Here is an 11,619-nt window from a genome sequence, read left to right as displayed (position 1 = left end):
TGGACTTTATTCTTTACACTTATACTGGCTTATGTTAGGAACAGGTCTAAATCTTTCCCTGTTTTTCATAGAGATGGATGAGGAATTTGCTTAATCAAGGGTTGTTGTTGTTGTTTTAAACAGATTTACCATATGCAACCTCCTGAGCATTTCAGAGCTGAGACAGAGTTGCATACCAAAATCCTCATTTTTGCAAAGTTTCTGATGCGGCTCACCTCGGGAAAGATGCATACCAAAATGCGCGCATTAGAGAAAAGTGCGCAGAATACATATGCTTGAGAAAAGTGAACATGAAGTTGCATTTCAGTAATGCAAAATAGCTGGGGGAAATGTGTATTTTTAAAACGTGAACAAAAAAAGTACAATTTCCCCTATGGATTTTTTTTTTTAAAAAAATCTCAAGCTCATGCAGATATGTGATGGAACAAGCTTGACTTTAAAAATCTGTCAGTCCTGGTAAGACTGAGATGGACAGATATGCCCTAGATATTTTCAGTTTCTCTTTGGCCCTGTTCAGGGGTTCTTCTCCTCCCACATGATGAGGATGGTGCGAAGGGGAGCACAGATGAATGTCATAGCTTCGCCCCCTCTGTCGTCATCCCTGTCATCCCCCACAAATTGGAGGGTGAATGTCTACAGCGGGATCATGCTCTGTTCATGTACAATGCTGCACAGTTTAGAACCCTGATCTTCCAGGGTTCTGATTTTCCCACAGAGCTGATTTTCTCACAGAGCAGATTCCTAGGGCAGATGTTTGCCCTTCCAACTTGTGGAGAGTGATGGGGACAGTGAGGACAATGGAAATGGAGGGGTAGAGCTATCCCACTCTTCTCTACTGTCCTCCACATGGGCAGAATCTGATGGGGTGCTTCTGCCTCTGCTGATTCTCTTCTGACCCACTAAATCTGTTGTGCAAGCGGCCCCCACTGCTTGCGTAGTGGCGAATTAGCACTTCTGGGGCAACCTGAAATGAGCGGAAATGTGCATTTCTTGAAGGAGGCCAGTCAGTGGAGCACACACAAGGGCTTGCCTTTGACTTGCCTCCTTCCAGAAACAAGCATTTCCCCTAGGAAGTGCTAAATCTCCCTTGTGTAAATGTGGGTCCCACTCGTGCAATGGAATTGGCAGGAGACCCTGCTTGCAGAAGGCAGGGTTCTAAGTGCCTGGTTGGATTCTGTCCCATGGTTCTAATCATGTGGGGGATTAGAATGCCCCAATAGTGGTTTTGTTTCCCTCTGTTCCCTCATTCACCTACCTCAGCATGCTAGTTTCACTGCACAACAGGCATGCAGAACCTCTTTCAGCCCAAAGGACAAATTCCATTTCAGAGACACTCTGGGGGCTGTGTTCCAGTGGTGCATGTGCGTGTGTGCGTGTGTGTGTGTGTGTGTGTGTGTGAGAGAGAGAGAGAGAGGCTGAAGACAAAAGGAGTGGGGTCAAAAAAATGCCAAAAGGACCAGCAGCAGATTTTAGCTTAAAACTTTTACTGCCAATAACTAAGCTTAGGAGAGGCATTTCACTCTTTTAGAACCAGGGGGGAAACAGGCTTGAAGTTCTGAAACCCTCCTTTCAGATATATGTTTAATACATATTTTTAAAACATATTTTCTCTCACCAAACATATTTTGATATGGTGTGATTGCTTTTGTACAAAAAGCTGTGTTGGAACAGCTTACTGGAACCAACCAAGGCGATTTACAGACATTCAGAAAACCAAAATCATACACAAATATATAACAGAACAGTAAAAACAAACTTAAATACCATAGCAAAGATTTGCAAAACCAAAAGCAAGGAATGCCTTGAACTCCTTCAATGGAGAGAGAGCGCAGACCAGTCATAACTCTAAAGCATTCCTAGTCAACAGCTAGTTGGGCATTGTGTGAACAGAATGCTGGACTAAATGGACCCTTAGTCTGATCCAGCATGGTCTTCTTATGTTCTTGTGATCTCTCTCTCTCTCTCTCTCTCTCTCTCTGTTTTTAACTCAACTTAAACTAGCATTTTAATCAGGGGTGCAGCCAGAATCTCTTTCAGCCCAAGGGCCGAATTCTGTTTCAGAGAAATTCAAGTAAACTCTGCATTTCTGTGGTAGGTGGAGCCAAAGGTAAAAAAGGTGGCATCAAAAATACCAGCAATATTGGCATATTTTAGCTTAAAGCTCTTCCTGCCAGTAAGTAAGCCTCAGGAGAAGTATTTCACCCTTTCAGAATTGGGGGGAAATGGGCCTGAAGTTCTGAACCCCTACTTTTAAGTACATATTTAAACACATATTTTAAAACATTTTTTCTCTCACAGTACATATTCTGATATGGTGGTGTGATTGCTTTTGTACTAAGAACTGTGTTGGAACACCTTTCTGGAACCAACCAAGGGGGTTTACCAAAATTCAGAAAACAAAAAGCCTACAAAAATAAAGATAAAATAATAAAAACAACCTTAAATGCCATAGCAATGATTGGCAAAACCAAAAGCAAGGTGTGGCTTAACCCCCCTTCCTGACTGCAGAGAGAGTATGGACCAGTCCTAACTCTAAATTTTCCAGAGTTTGGGAGCAACACAGGAGAAAGTCCTTTCCTGCATGTCTGACAAGTGGGCAAGGGTGCCTTCAAAAGGGCCTCTCCTGCTGATCTTAATAACTGAGCAGGCTCATACCTGGACAGGTGATCCCTCAGATAGCCAGGCTCTAACCATCTAGAGCTTTAATTATTAAAACCACCACCTTGAATTGAACCCAGAAAACAATTGGCAACCAGTGCAGATCTTTCAGTATTTGAGTGATGTAATCATGATACCATGCAGAGGCCAGCAGCCTAGCTGCCACAGTTTGCACCAATAGAGGCTTCTGGACGCTCTTCAAGGGTAGCCCCACATAGAATGCATTGCAGTAGTCTAACCATGACGCAATCAAGGCATGGATAACTGTTAACATTTCTGGCTAATGTTTAAATCTAATGAGGGGGTCCACTCCAACACTCCCCTCCTTCTAGGAGCCCTGTTTGAAAATCTCACCCCTTTCATGATGGGAAAGTTAACCTCTCAAAGAGGTTTGTTCATGCCATGGGGAGCAGTGCTTATTGCAAATTCTCCCCACAAATCCCATGGTTTTCCCCACATTGCTTAATTTCCTGCAGTATACCATGTGCTCTTCCTCCTGCACCCTGGGCAGAACAGATGGACCCTTTTCTCTAGGTTTGTCTAGTCCTATAGCCTCCCCCCGCCCCCGTACGCACACACCTCCTGCCCCTGCCCCTGGAATAGCCTGACCATCGCTAGGGATCAGGCAGAATTTGTTCAGTGTGCATTTAAATGTGATCTTCCTAATTTTGCACTTTTGAACTACTATGCAAACCAAAACTCTGCTATACCTTGACATTTGCACTCCTCTGAATTTTGTAGCAATGGAGTTCTCCAATAAAAAAAGAAAATGCACACAAGGCTGCTTTGGCAACCAAGAAAACACCTCCTCTAAGATTTCCAGATTCATTTCCATTTAAAATCAGTGGGTATCTCCACCCATAAGCAATTAAAAAAATCTCAGCCTTAATGCTTTTTGGCAACTTTCCCAGAAAAAAAGGGTTCTCCAGATTTAAGCACCACCTCTTCCCCTGTGGATACTCCAAGGTCAGTCAAAATGAAAACAATTGCAAAGATTAATTAAAGAGCAACAATCCCCCATCACAGATTTCTCCCCAGCATTCATGTGTCTGTTGATAAGGGAATTTTAACCAATCATAAATCCATCTCAGATACAGCAAGAGATTTTGTTTTGCAAATAATAAACTGGGGCTGTGCAGATTGCAGAATCACTGCAAACAAGGCAAAGCTTTCATCTGCATGTCTTGTCCATGGAGGCTGGTGGTTTGCTTGCAGACATGCCAGCAGGATATGTTTGGAGTCTATTGCAATCCTGTACATGCTTAATTGGGAATAAGTCCCATTGATCGCAGTGGAATGTACTTCTGAGGAGACATGCATAGGATTGCATTATACGTTATGGAAACAGAAAACAGTGGGTGAAAAAAATAAGTCCTACTTAAAGTAGACCCATTTGAATGAATGGGACTTATGTTAGTCATGACTAATTTAAATCCTATTTGTTTCAATGGTCTACTCTACATAGTGCTTGTGTTGGCTCTTACCCAATGAGTTGACTAAAGGCACAATTCTATGCATGTTGTATTCCTTTCTTAAACATGCACAGAATTGTGCTCTAAGTTGCACTTAGGTACCACTGAAATCAACGTGAAAAGTTAGTCAAAGAGTCAGTGTGGGGAAGTGGTTAGAGTTGGGCTCGGGCTGGGGAGACCCGGGTTCTTATTCCCATTTGGCCATGAAGCTTGCTGGGTGACTTTGGGCCAGTCACCGACTCTCTGCCTACCCTGTCTCACAGTCACAGGGTTGTTGTGGGAATAAAATGGAGAGGAAGGGGATCATGTTTGCTGCTTTGGGATCTTTGGAGGATAGAATGCTGTTGATCCAATAGCATTGGATAGAAATGCTGTTGATTTCTTTTTCCTACCTTTTGAACCATTACCAATGGAGAGTGTGTGTCGCAACGAACTGATAAGCCAAGGCATAAAATACTGAAGCTGATTTCATTTTTCACATTGCTTCACATATCTAGGGTTGAGTGGATTTTCCCTTTCTATTCCTTCAGTGGGCTGTGTGTGTGTGTACGTACCTGTGACCCTCCATATTTAATGGATTTCAATGTGGTCCATATATAATGAGGTCCCTATATTAATGGACCCCAACTGTCAGGCAGCCCCAGCCAGCATGCCCATGGGTCAAGGATGATAGCAATCCTACAACATCTGGAAGGCCACAGATTCACCACCCCTGCTCTCTCTCTCTCTCAACCAATATTCTGGTTAGCTCTGGTGTATGCTCCACTCTTCCTGCATCTGGTTTAGCTAGCAGAATATCTCATTTTTGAATTGAAGGATGTACAGTTCCTTCAATTCATTTGCACCTTTTCCTCCTTCTCTACATTATTGTCAGGATTCCCCTTTTGCCAACTGAATACTCCAATAGCCAAATCAACACTCAGGAAAAAAGAGCTGCTTTCCAAGGCTTTAATTCCATTTACCCTAATGAGGCATACAGATGCTAATTGCTAGAGACTCAGAGAACTACAAAGGAAGATCCATCTAGGGGTTCAAAGGGAAACTACGTCAGTTGATCTCCATTTGGGAAAAGGGTGGCAATTCTCTGAACTTAAGGGGTGGGAGGGGAAGATCTCCCCCTCTCCCGTGATGCTTCTGGGCGCAGCTGTTGATGTTGAGCCGATCGGGCTGAACGCCAAAGCTTGGCCCCTGCGATCTCTTGCTTGTGCCTGCATCTGCGCCTCGCATCTAAAACTTCAGGTTGTCCTTCCCTTTCCACGCCTTGTTCGCTGTCACTCCCAGGGATGTGAGAAGGGGGGGGGGAGTTCCCCTCCAGCTGTGCCTCTGAAGTCTGGGAAACTTCCTCCCCCATGAGTTGCCTCTCTTCCTCAGAATCAGAGCTGCTTTGGGACTCTATGGGCTCAGATACAACCCTGACAATTATGATCATAAGGACTTAAGAAGAACCATGCTCATTTGGGCCAAAGGCCTATCTAATTTACCATCCTGTCTCCCACAGTGGCCAACCTGATGCCTATGGAAAGCCCACAAGCAAAGAAAGTGCCATAGCACCCTTGTGCTCATGCTTCCCAGCATCTGGGATACAGAGGCGTACTGCCTCTGATGCTGGAGTTAATATATATAGCCATCATGACTAGTACCCAGTGATTGATGCATACATTGGGATTGATCAAACATACTCACATAAACCCTATTCAGGCATTCTATAACCAATGTCAATAAACACATGAGGATGGGGAGCATGCTAGCCCCCACCCCCATAATCACATCTGATACCCTCTATAAGGAGGATGAATGTGAAGAAGGGATCCTTCTCCATCAATGGGGGCTCTCCGCATGATCCGGGACACTGATTTTCCAGCATTCCGGATTCCGTGGAGAGCCCCCACAGATACAGGAGGGTCTCCTCTTCATAAAGTCACCCTTCACATGTTGAGGGCAATGAATATGATGATGGAGGGGGCACAGGGCTAGCATGATCCCTGTCCTCACAACTCTAGTGTGATATAGAATGCCTGAATAGGGCTACAGGTACACCACAATCCTGTAGGATTGTATCAAGATGTGGCAGGCTGGGGTGCATGTGTACATGTGTGGTGTTTTACTGATGCATGGGGGTACTCTGCACATTGGCAAAATGCCACATGGAACAAAGCTTGATGTAGCCATATGTATTTAATCGCATCTGGATTGTTTTTGGTTCCTGTTTTGGAAGTATTTTGTCAATGATGCACACATTTGCATTAATAATATAGAGGGGGTCAAGGTGACATGAAGGTAGGGAAGCTGGAAAATTCGAGATGGACCAAAATGAGCTTGGATTTCTAAGAATCAGACCAACGGAATCCATTGCAGAGCAACCCCCTCAGACCACGCGGAGTCCATGGACTTTCGGATGATTTTTTTTTACTTTCCTGAAATTTATGCATATATATTCGTAGGAAAATATGTAAGTTTTTGCTGAGGAAATCTTGAATGGAATGGGGGAAAATACGCTAAATGTTATGTACTGAGGTAAATTGTGTAAATACTTAGGTAATTATTTGTGGATTTTTCTGCATGACGAAAAAAGATCATCCGCATCCGTCTGTGGGCGGATGATGGAACAAAAGGCACCTGACAATCCATGAAACACAGACGGAGCGGATTTTACACAATCCATACATCCCTACCTGAAGTAAGAGAAGGAACCAAAAGCATTGGCAAACTGTGTACATGTGGTGCTCTGTAGAAATTCCAGGAACATCATCTTCATCATTGATGATTATATTTATTTATTTATTACATTTTTATACTGCCCGATAGCTGAGGCTCTCTGGGCGGTTCACAATTAAAACCATAAAATACAACTGGGCAAGACATAATATAAAACTTTTAGAAGTTTAAAATTAGCACGTTAAACCAAAGTAAAACCCAGCAGTAGTTGCTGCCCAGGGAAACCCTGTGTGAAAAGGTGTGTTTTCAGGAGGCGTTTAAACGATGTTACATTTTCTGCCACCCAAATTGCACGAAGGAGGGTTTTCCAGAGGGAGGGTGCCTCTACAGAGAAGGCCCACTGTCGAGGTTCTTCATGGCGACATTCTGTTTGCTTTGGAATGAAAAGCAAGATGATGATGGAACTAATGTAAAGTATATTAAGCGCCATACACAGCTAAAGAGTTTAAATATGCATTCCATAACACAAAAGGTTGCTTTTTGTTTGTGCAAATATCAGTGTGTACCAAATTAATAAAGCCTATGCAAACTTCACCTTTGTTTGCCTTGCATGTAATGCAAGCAAAGCCATATTTTGTGTGCTTTATCACAGAGAGCAGCTAAAATAGTTTGTGAATGCACAACAACTAGCTATGGGACACTTAGAGGTAGTTCACACAAGTCTCCAAATGTGCAGAGTAAGATGTGGGAGCAAAGTTTGGCCTTGTGCAGGAGCATGTGTGTGTGTGTGTACATCCATCCATGTGCAACCAGTAATTACAGAGCCTGGACAGCCACCTCTCTGGGATGCTATCCTTCTGTGTTATGGACTGCATATTTAAACATTATTTATATTTGTACTTCATGTTTGTTAGTGCTACTGTATGGTCATTTGTGATTTTTAGGTGTAAAAGCCACTGACTACATTAGTTGCTAATGAATTTGACCTTACTCTACCTGATTGGTTCCTAATTTGTCTTCTGGGTTTTCATTGAAACTAGCCCACTTGGAACTCATGAATCATACGATTTTGACAGCAAAGCCCCAAAACATCAACAACCCAGACAATTAAGGAACGTTGACTAGGAAGGGGAGAAAGAGAGCAAGAGAAAGGAAAAATGAGAGAGAGAGAGGGAGAGAGAGAGAGAGAGATGGGAAAAGAGAGAGAAAAGAGGAGAAGGAGAAGAGAAAGGGAGGTAAGAGAGAGGATGGATGTGTGAATGTGTGTGTATGTGTTGCAGGACTGGTGTCAAGAGTTGGCATGGTTGGGCAGCTGCCAAGGGCCCATGCCCTAGCAGGGGCCCACTGACAAGAGCCCCCTGGAGTTGCTCCTCCTCTTCACCATCACAACCTGCTTGTTCACCTGCCTCTTGCTTTGGCCTGGACAATGGTGATGGTGAGAAGGAGGAACAGGAGATGCCACTGCCTACTTGCTCACTGGATCTCTGCCTGTCAAGCGAGCAAATGGTAGCCATGATGAGAAAGAGGAAGAGCAATAACAGCTGGTGACAACAGCAGTGGGAAGGTAGACTCACTGAGAGAGGGGGCCCAGTGAGGGTGATTTCGAGGGCCCTCCAAAACCTGGAGCTGGCACTGGTGTGGTGGATCTCACTCACCCACAGTTGGCTCGAGCTTCACCCACTGCTTACATGTGACCGCCAACAGCTTCTGCCCAAGGGACTGTGGCCTTGGGGAGGGAGGAGAAGGTTCTTACACTTACACTTTAGTCTAAGCTGCTTTGACTAACTATCAAACAAATAAATGAACGAATAAAGTAGGCCTGTCACCTATTTAAAGACATCCTGGTCAATTAACAGAATGAGTTAGAAGCTATACATCAGTGATTTAATTTACGCTGCATATGTCTGGATATGACTGAAACAGTAATTTTAGTTTTGAAGTGGTGGTGGGGGAGCGGAGCATACTTTGCTTTTAGATGGTGCATGCCCTGTATCACAGCAGGGGCCATTTTAGAAGAGGCATTCCATTTTAGAAGAGGCATTCCATCTTAGAAGAGCCATTCCTTCCTGTGTAAGAGTGAAGGGAGAATAACTCTTTTAAGCTGGTGTTTGCCACCTGTTGTTTTTGTAAGAACTTGGCTTTAAAATGATGTTATTGCTTTGGCTTTTTTTAAAGGCTTCCCAGTTAATTGGGGGTACCATTTTAGTTGATTAAAAGCAAAGCACATACGTAGCTTCTTTTTTTTTTTTTTGAGTTATGTAAAATTCATGGGGTTGTATCCAATATTAGCCCTACTTACAGTAGACCCATTGAATTTCTCCATCTGCACCGCTTACCGGTCCAATTCAATGTGCTGATTTTAACCTTAAAAGCCCTAAATAGCTTGGGGCCAGGTTACATGAACGAATGTCTCCTCCTATATTTACCTACCCAGACATTAAGACCATCATCTGATGCTGTCCTCAGGTGCTCCCACAAACTGAGGCAAGGCAGGTGGCTTCAAGAAAGAGGGCCTTTTCAGTGGTGGCACATCATTTCTGGAATCCTCTCCCCAGAGAGGCTCACCTAGTACTTACATTATGGTCTTTCTGGCACCAAGTTGGGACCTTTTTATTCTCTCAGGCATTTTAAGAACTGTTTTTAGTGTTTTCAGTATTTTATTCTACTTTAATTAGATTTTATGTGCTGAGATGGCTTTATTCTTTGCTGCTGATTTTGCCTTGGTTGTAGTCTGGGCCTCTTTACTTTTTGTTTTTGTTTTAAGGAATGTATTTTATGTTTCTAAGAGAACTTTGGTTATTGGGCAGTTTAAAAGCACAGTAAATAAATGAATAAACCAATTAATTAATTAAAGGCTGAAGTTACACACCGTACTGTAATGGCATTAAAAAACACAACCAATCAAAACTTCACTTATAAAAAAATGGCCTCAGAAACTTGACAATCCTGCATTTGCCTTAGGAATCTGTCATTGGTCCATCATAACATTGGTCCATCTTGCTTAGGATTGTCTGCACTGACTGGTGGTAGCTCCCTTGGGTTTCAGACATGAGAATTTCCCAGCTCTATCTGGAGATGCCAGGGATTGAACCTGTGACCTTCTGCATGCAAAACATGCTCTTTGCCAATTTACTACAGCCCTTCCACATTTTACTAGGTGGGACAAAACTTGACACTTCCCTAAGCGTGGCCACCAGGGCCCTGTTCCATGTGGTGTTGAAACCTCCTCAGTTCTCACTTCACTTAGGAGCAAAGGCACCGCTGATGCTGAGTGAGTGAGTCCCAGATCCTTCCTCTTTCTGTCAACAGCAAAGAATGGGTGTGGTGGAAGCCTGGAGGAAAATGTTGTCAGGCTGGTGATGAGGAAACACAGCAGCTTGTCAAAGCTGCTTGGCCTTCGGCAGAGAGACAGGTGAGATTAGCAGGTATTGTCTCACCTGTCGGCAGCCTCTTCAAGACCTGTTCCCTTTGACAGGGCGGAGGTGTGAGAAGGATTCTCTCTTGATCCCACCCAGGGTTGTGAGGGAGAATTTGGTTAGCATCGCTGAGATGATATTGCTTTCTTTGGAATGGGAAGTGCTAGGTGTTGTTATGACTAGAGAGAAGTGTTTTTGCCCTAAACCACAGCTGTCACAAAGGCACACAAAGGAAGAACTGCCATGCTTAGGACCTTAGGGTGGCCATGTGTCCTCCTTTACAGAAGACATTCTTCTATTTGAAGGGATAACAGAGGACAGTCCTGTATCTGAAGGTGTCTTCTGTCTGAAGGGCTGTCCAGTCCGAATCCATTTTAAAGATAAAGAATCATAAGAAAAGAGAACAGAGGCCTTGAAGTTCCCCATCGACAGTGTCAGGATTAATTTAGGGATGTCAGAGAATTCCACCATGGATCTTGGTGAGGCCGAATGCCAGTGCATTTGCACCCCCGAAATCCATGGAGGAACGAAGCCCCCCTGCCCCCACCCCGCGAAATGGGCCCAGAACGGAGCACCAACCTGCTGCTGTCCATGCTGACTTGCGAATGGCGTCTATGTCTGCGGCCGCCATTCGCTTCTTCCATATAGCCATGATAGGCTACGTAAATACTACGTAGGCTACGTAAATATGCCATTTGTGTCCCTGCAGAAGCCGTGATAGGCTACTTAAGTATTTACATAGCCTATCACGGCAAAACTCCCTTTTTTTTTTTTTTGCCGTAATAGCCTACATAAATATTTATGTAGCCTATCATGGCAAAATACAGGGATGCAAATGGCGGTGGCTACGACTGCCGCCATTTGCGTCCCTGCAGGCTGCCCAGCGGCCGGATGTCTGGCTGTGGGCGGCCCCAGCTGGCAGCTCCATGGAATCTCTGCAGAGCGGAGCCGGCTGGAGAGAATTTTGGGGGGAGGGATGGAGCGCCTCCCCCCCACCGCGAATGTCACCCTTTGAAAAGGTAAGTGACTTTCATACATCCCTAGATTAATTCTGAGCGTATGGAGATAGTTAGCACTTCAGATTCAGAAGGGAAACAGCAAGAACTGGGGGAGGCATCTTCCACAGCTAGTTCAAATATGGTTAGGCATGCTTCTCAGGATGCTAGCACCCAGATGGCTGGGCCTAAAGTCCCCCCCCCCCACACCCATGAGAATCTAGGAGGAGGAGGAGGAGGAGAGCTCAGGTCGTGACCTGAGGGATGCTAGACTGCAGTGCAGAGCGAAATGGGAAAAGTTAGAGGCGCAGCTCAGACGGTCAACCCAGTTGGCGATGTATGAGGGTCGATGTAGGGAAGCATCACTGGATGGGAGGGGTTTCCCTCCCTAAGTTATTCTAGCTAGCAACATCGTAGTTCCCA

The sequence above is a fragment of the Heloderma suspectum genome, chromosome 6 (assembly GCF_057233095.1).
Source record: "Heloderma suspectum isolate Gila_16-S chromosome 6, 16-S_ref, whole genome shotgun sequence".
NCBI lineage: Eukaryota > Metazoa > Chordata > Lepidosauria > Squamata > Helodermatidae > Heloderma > Heloderma suspectum.
Note: the sequence above shows the minus strand (reverse complement) of the source record.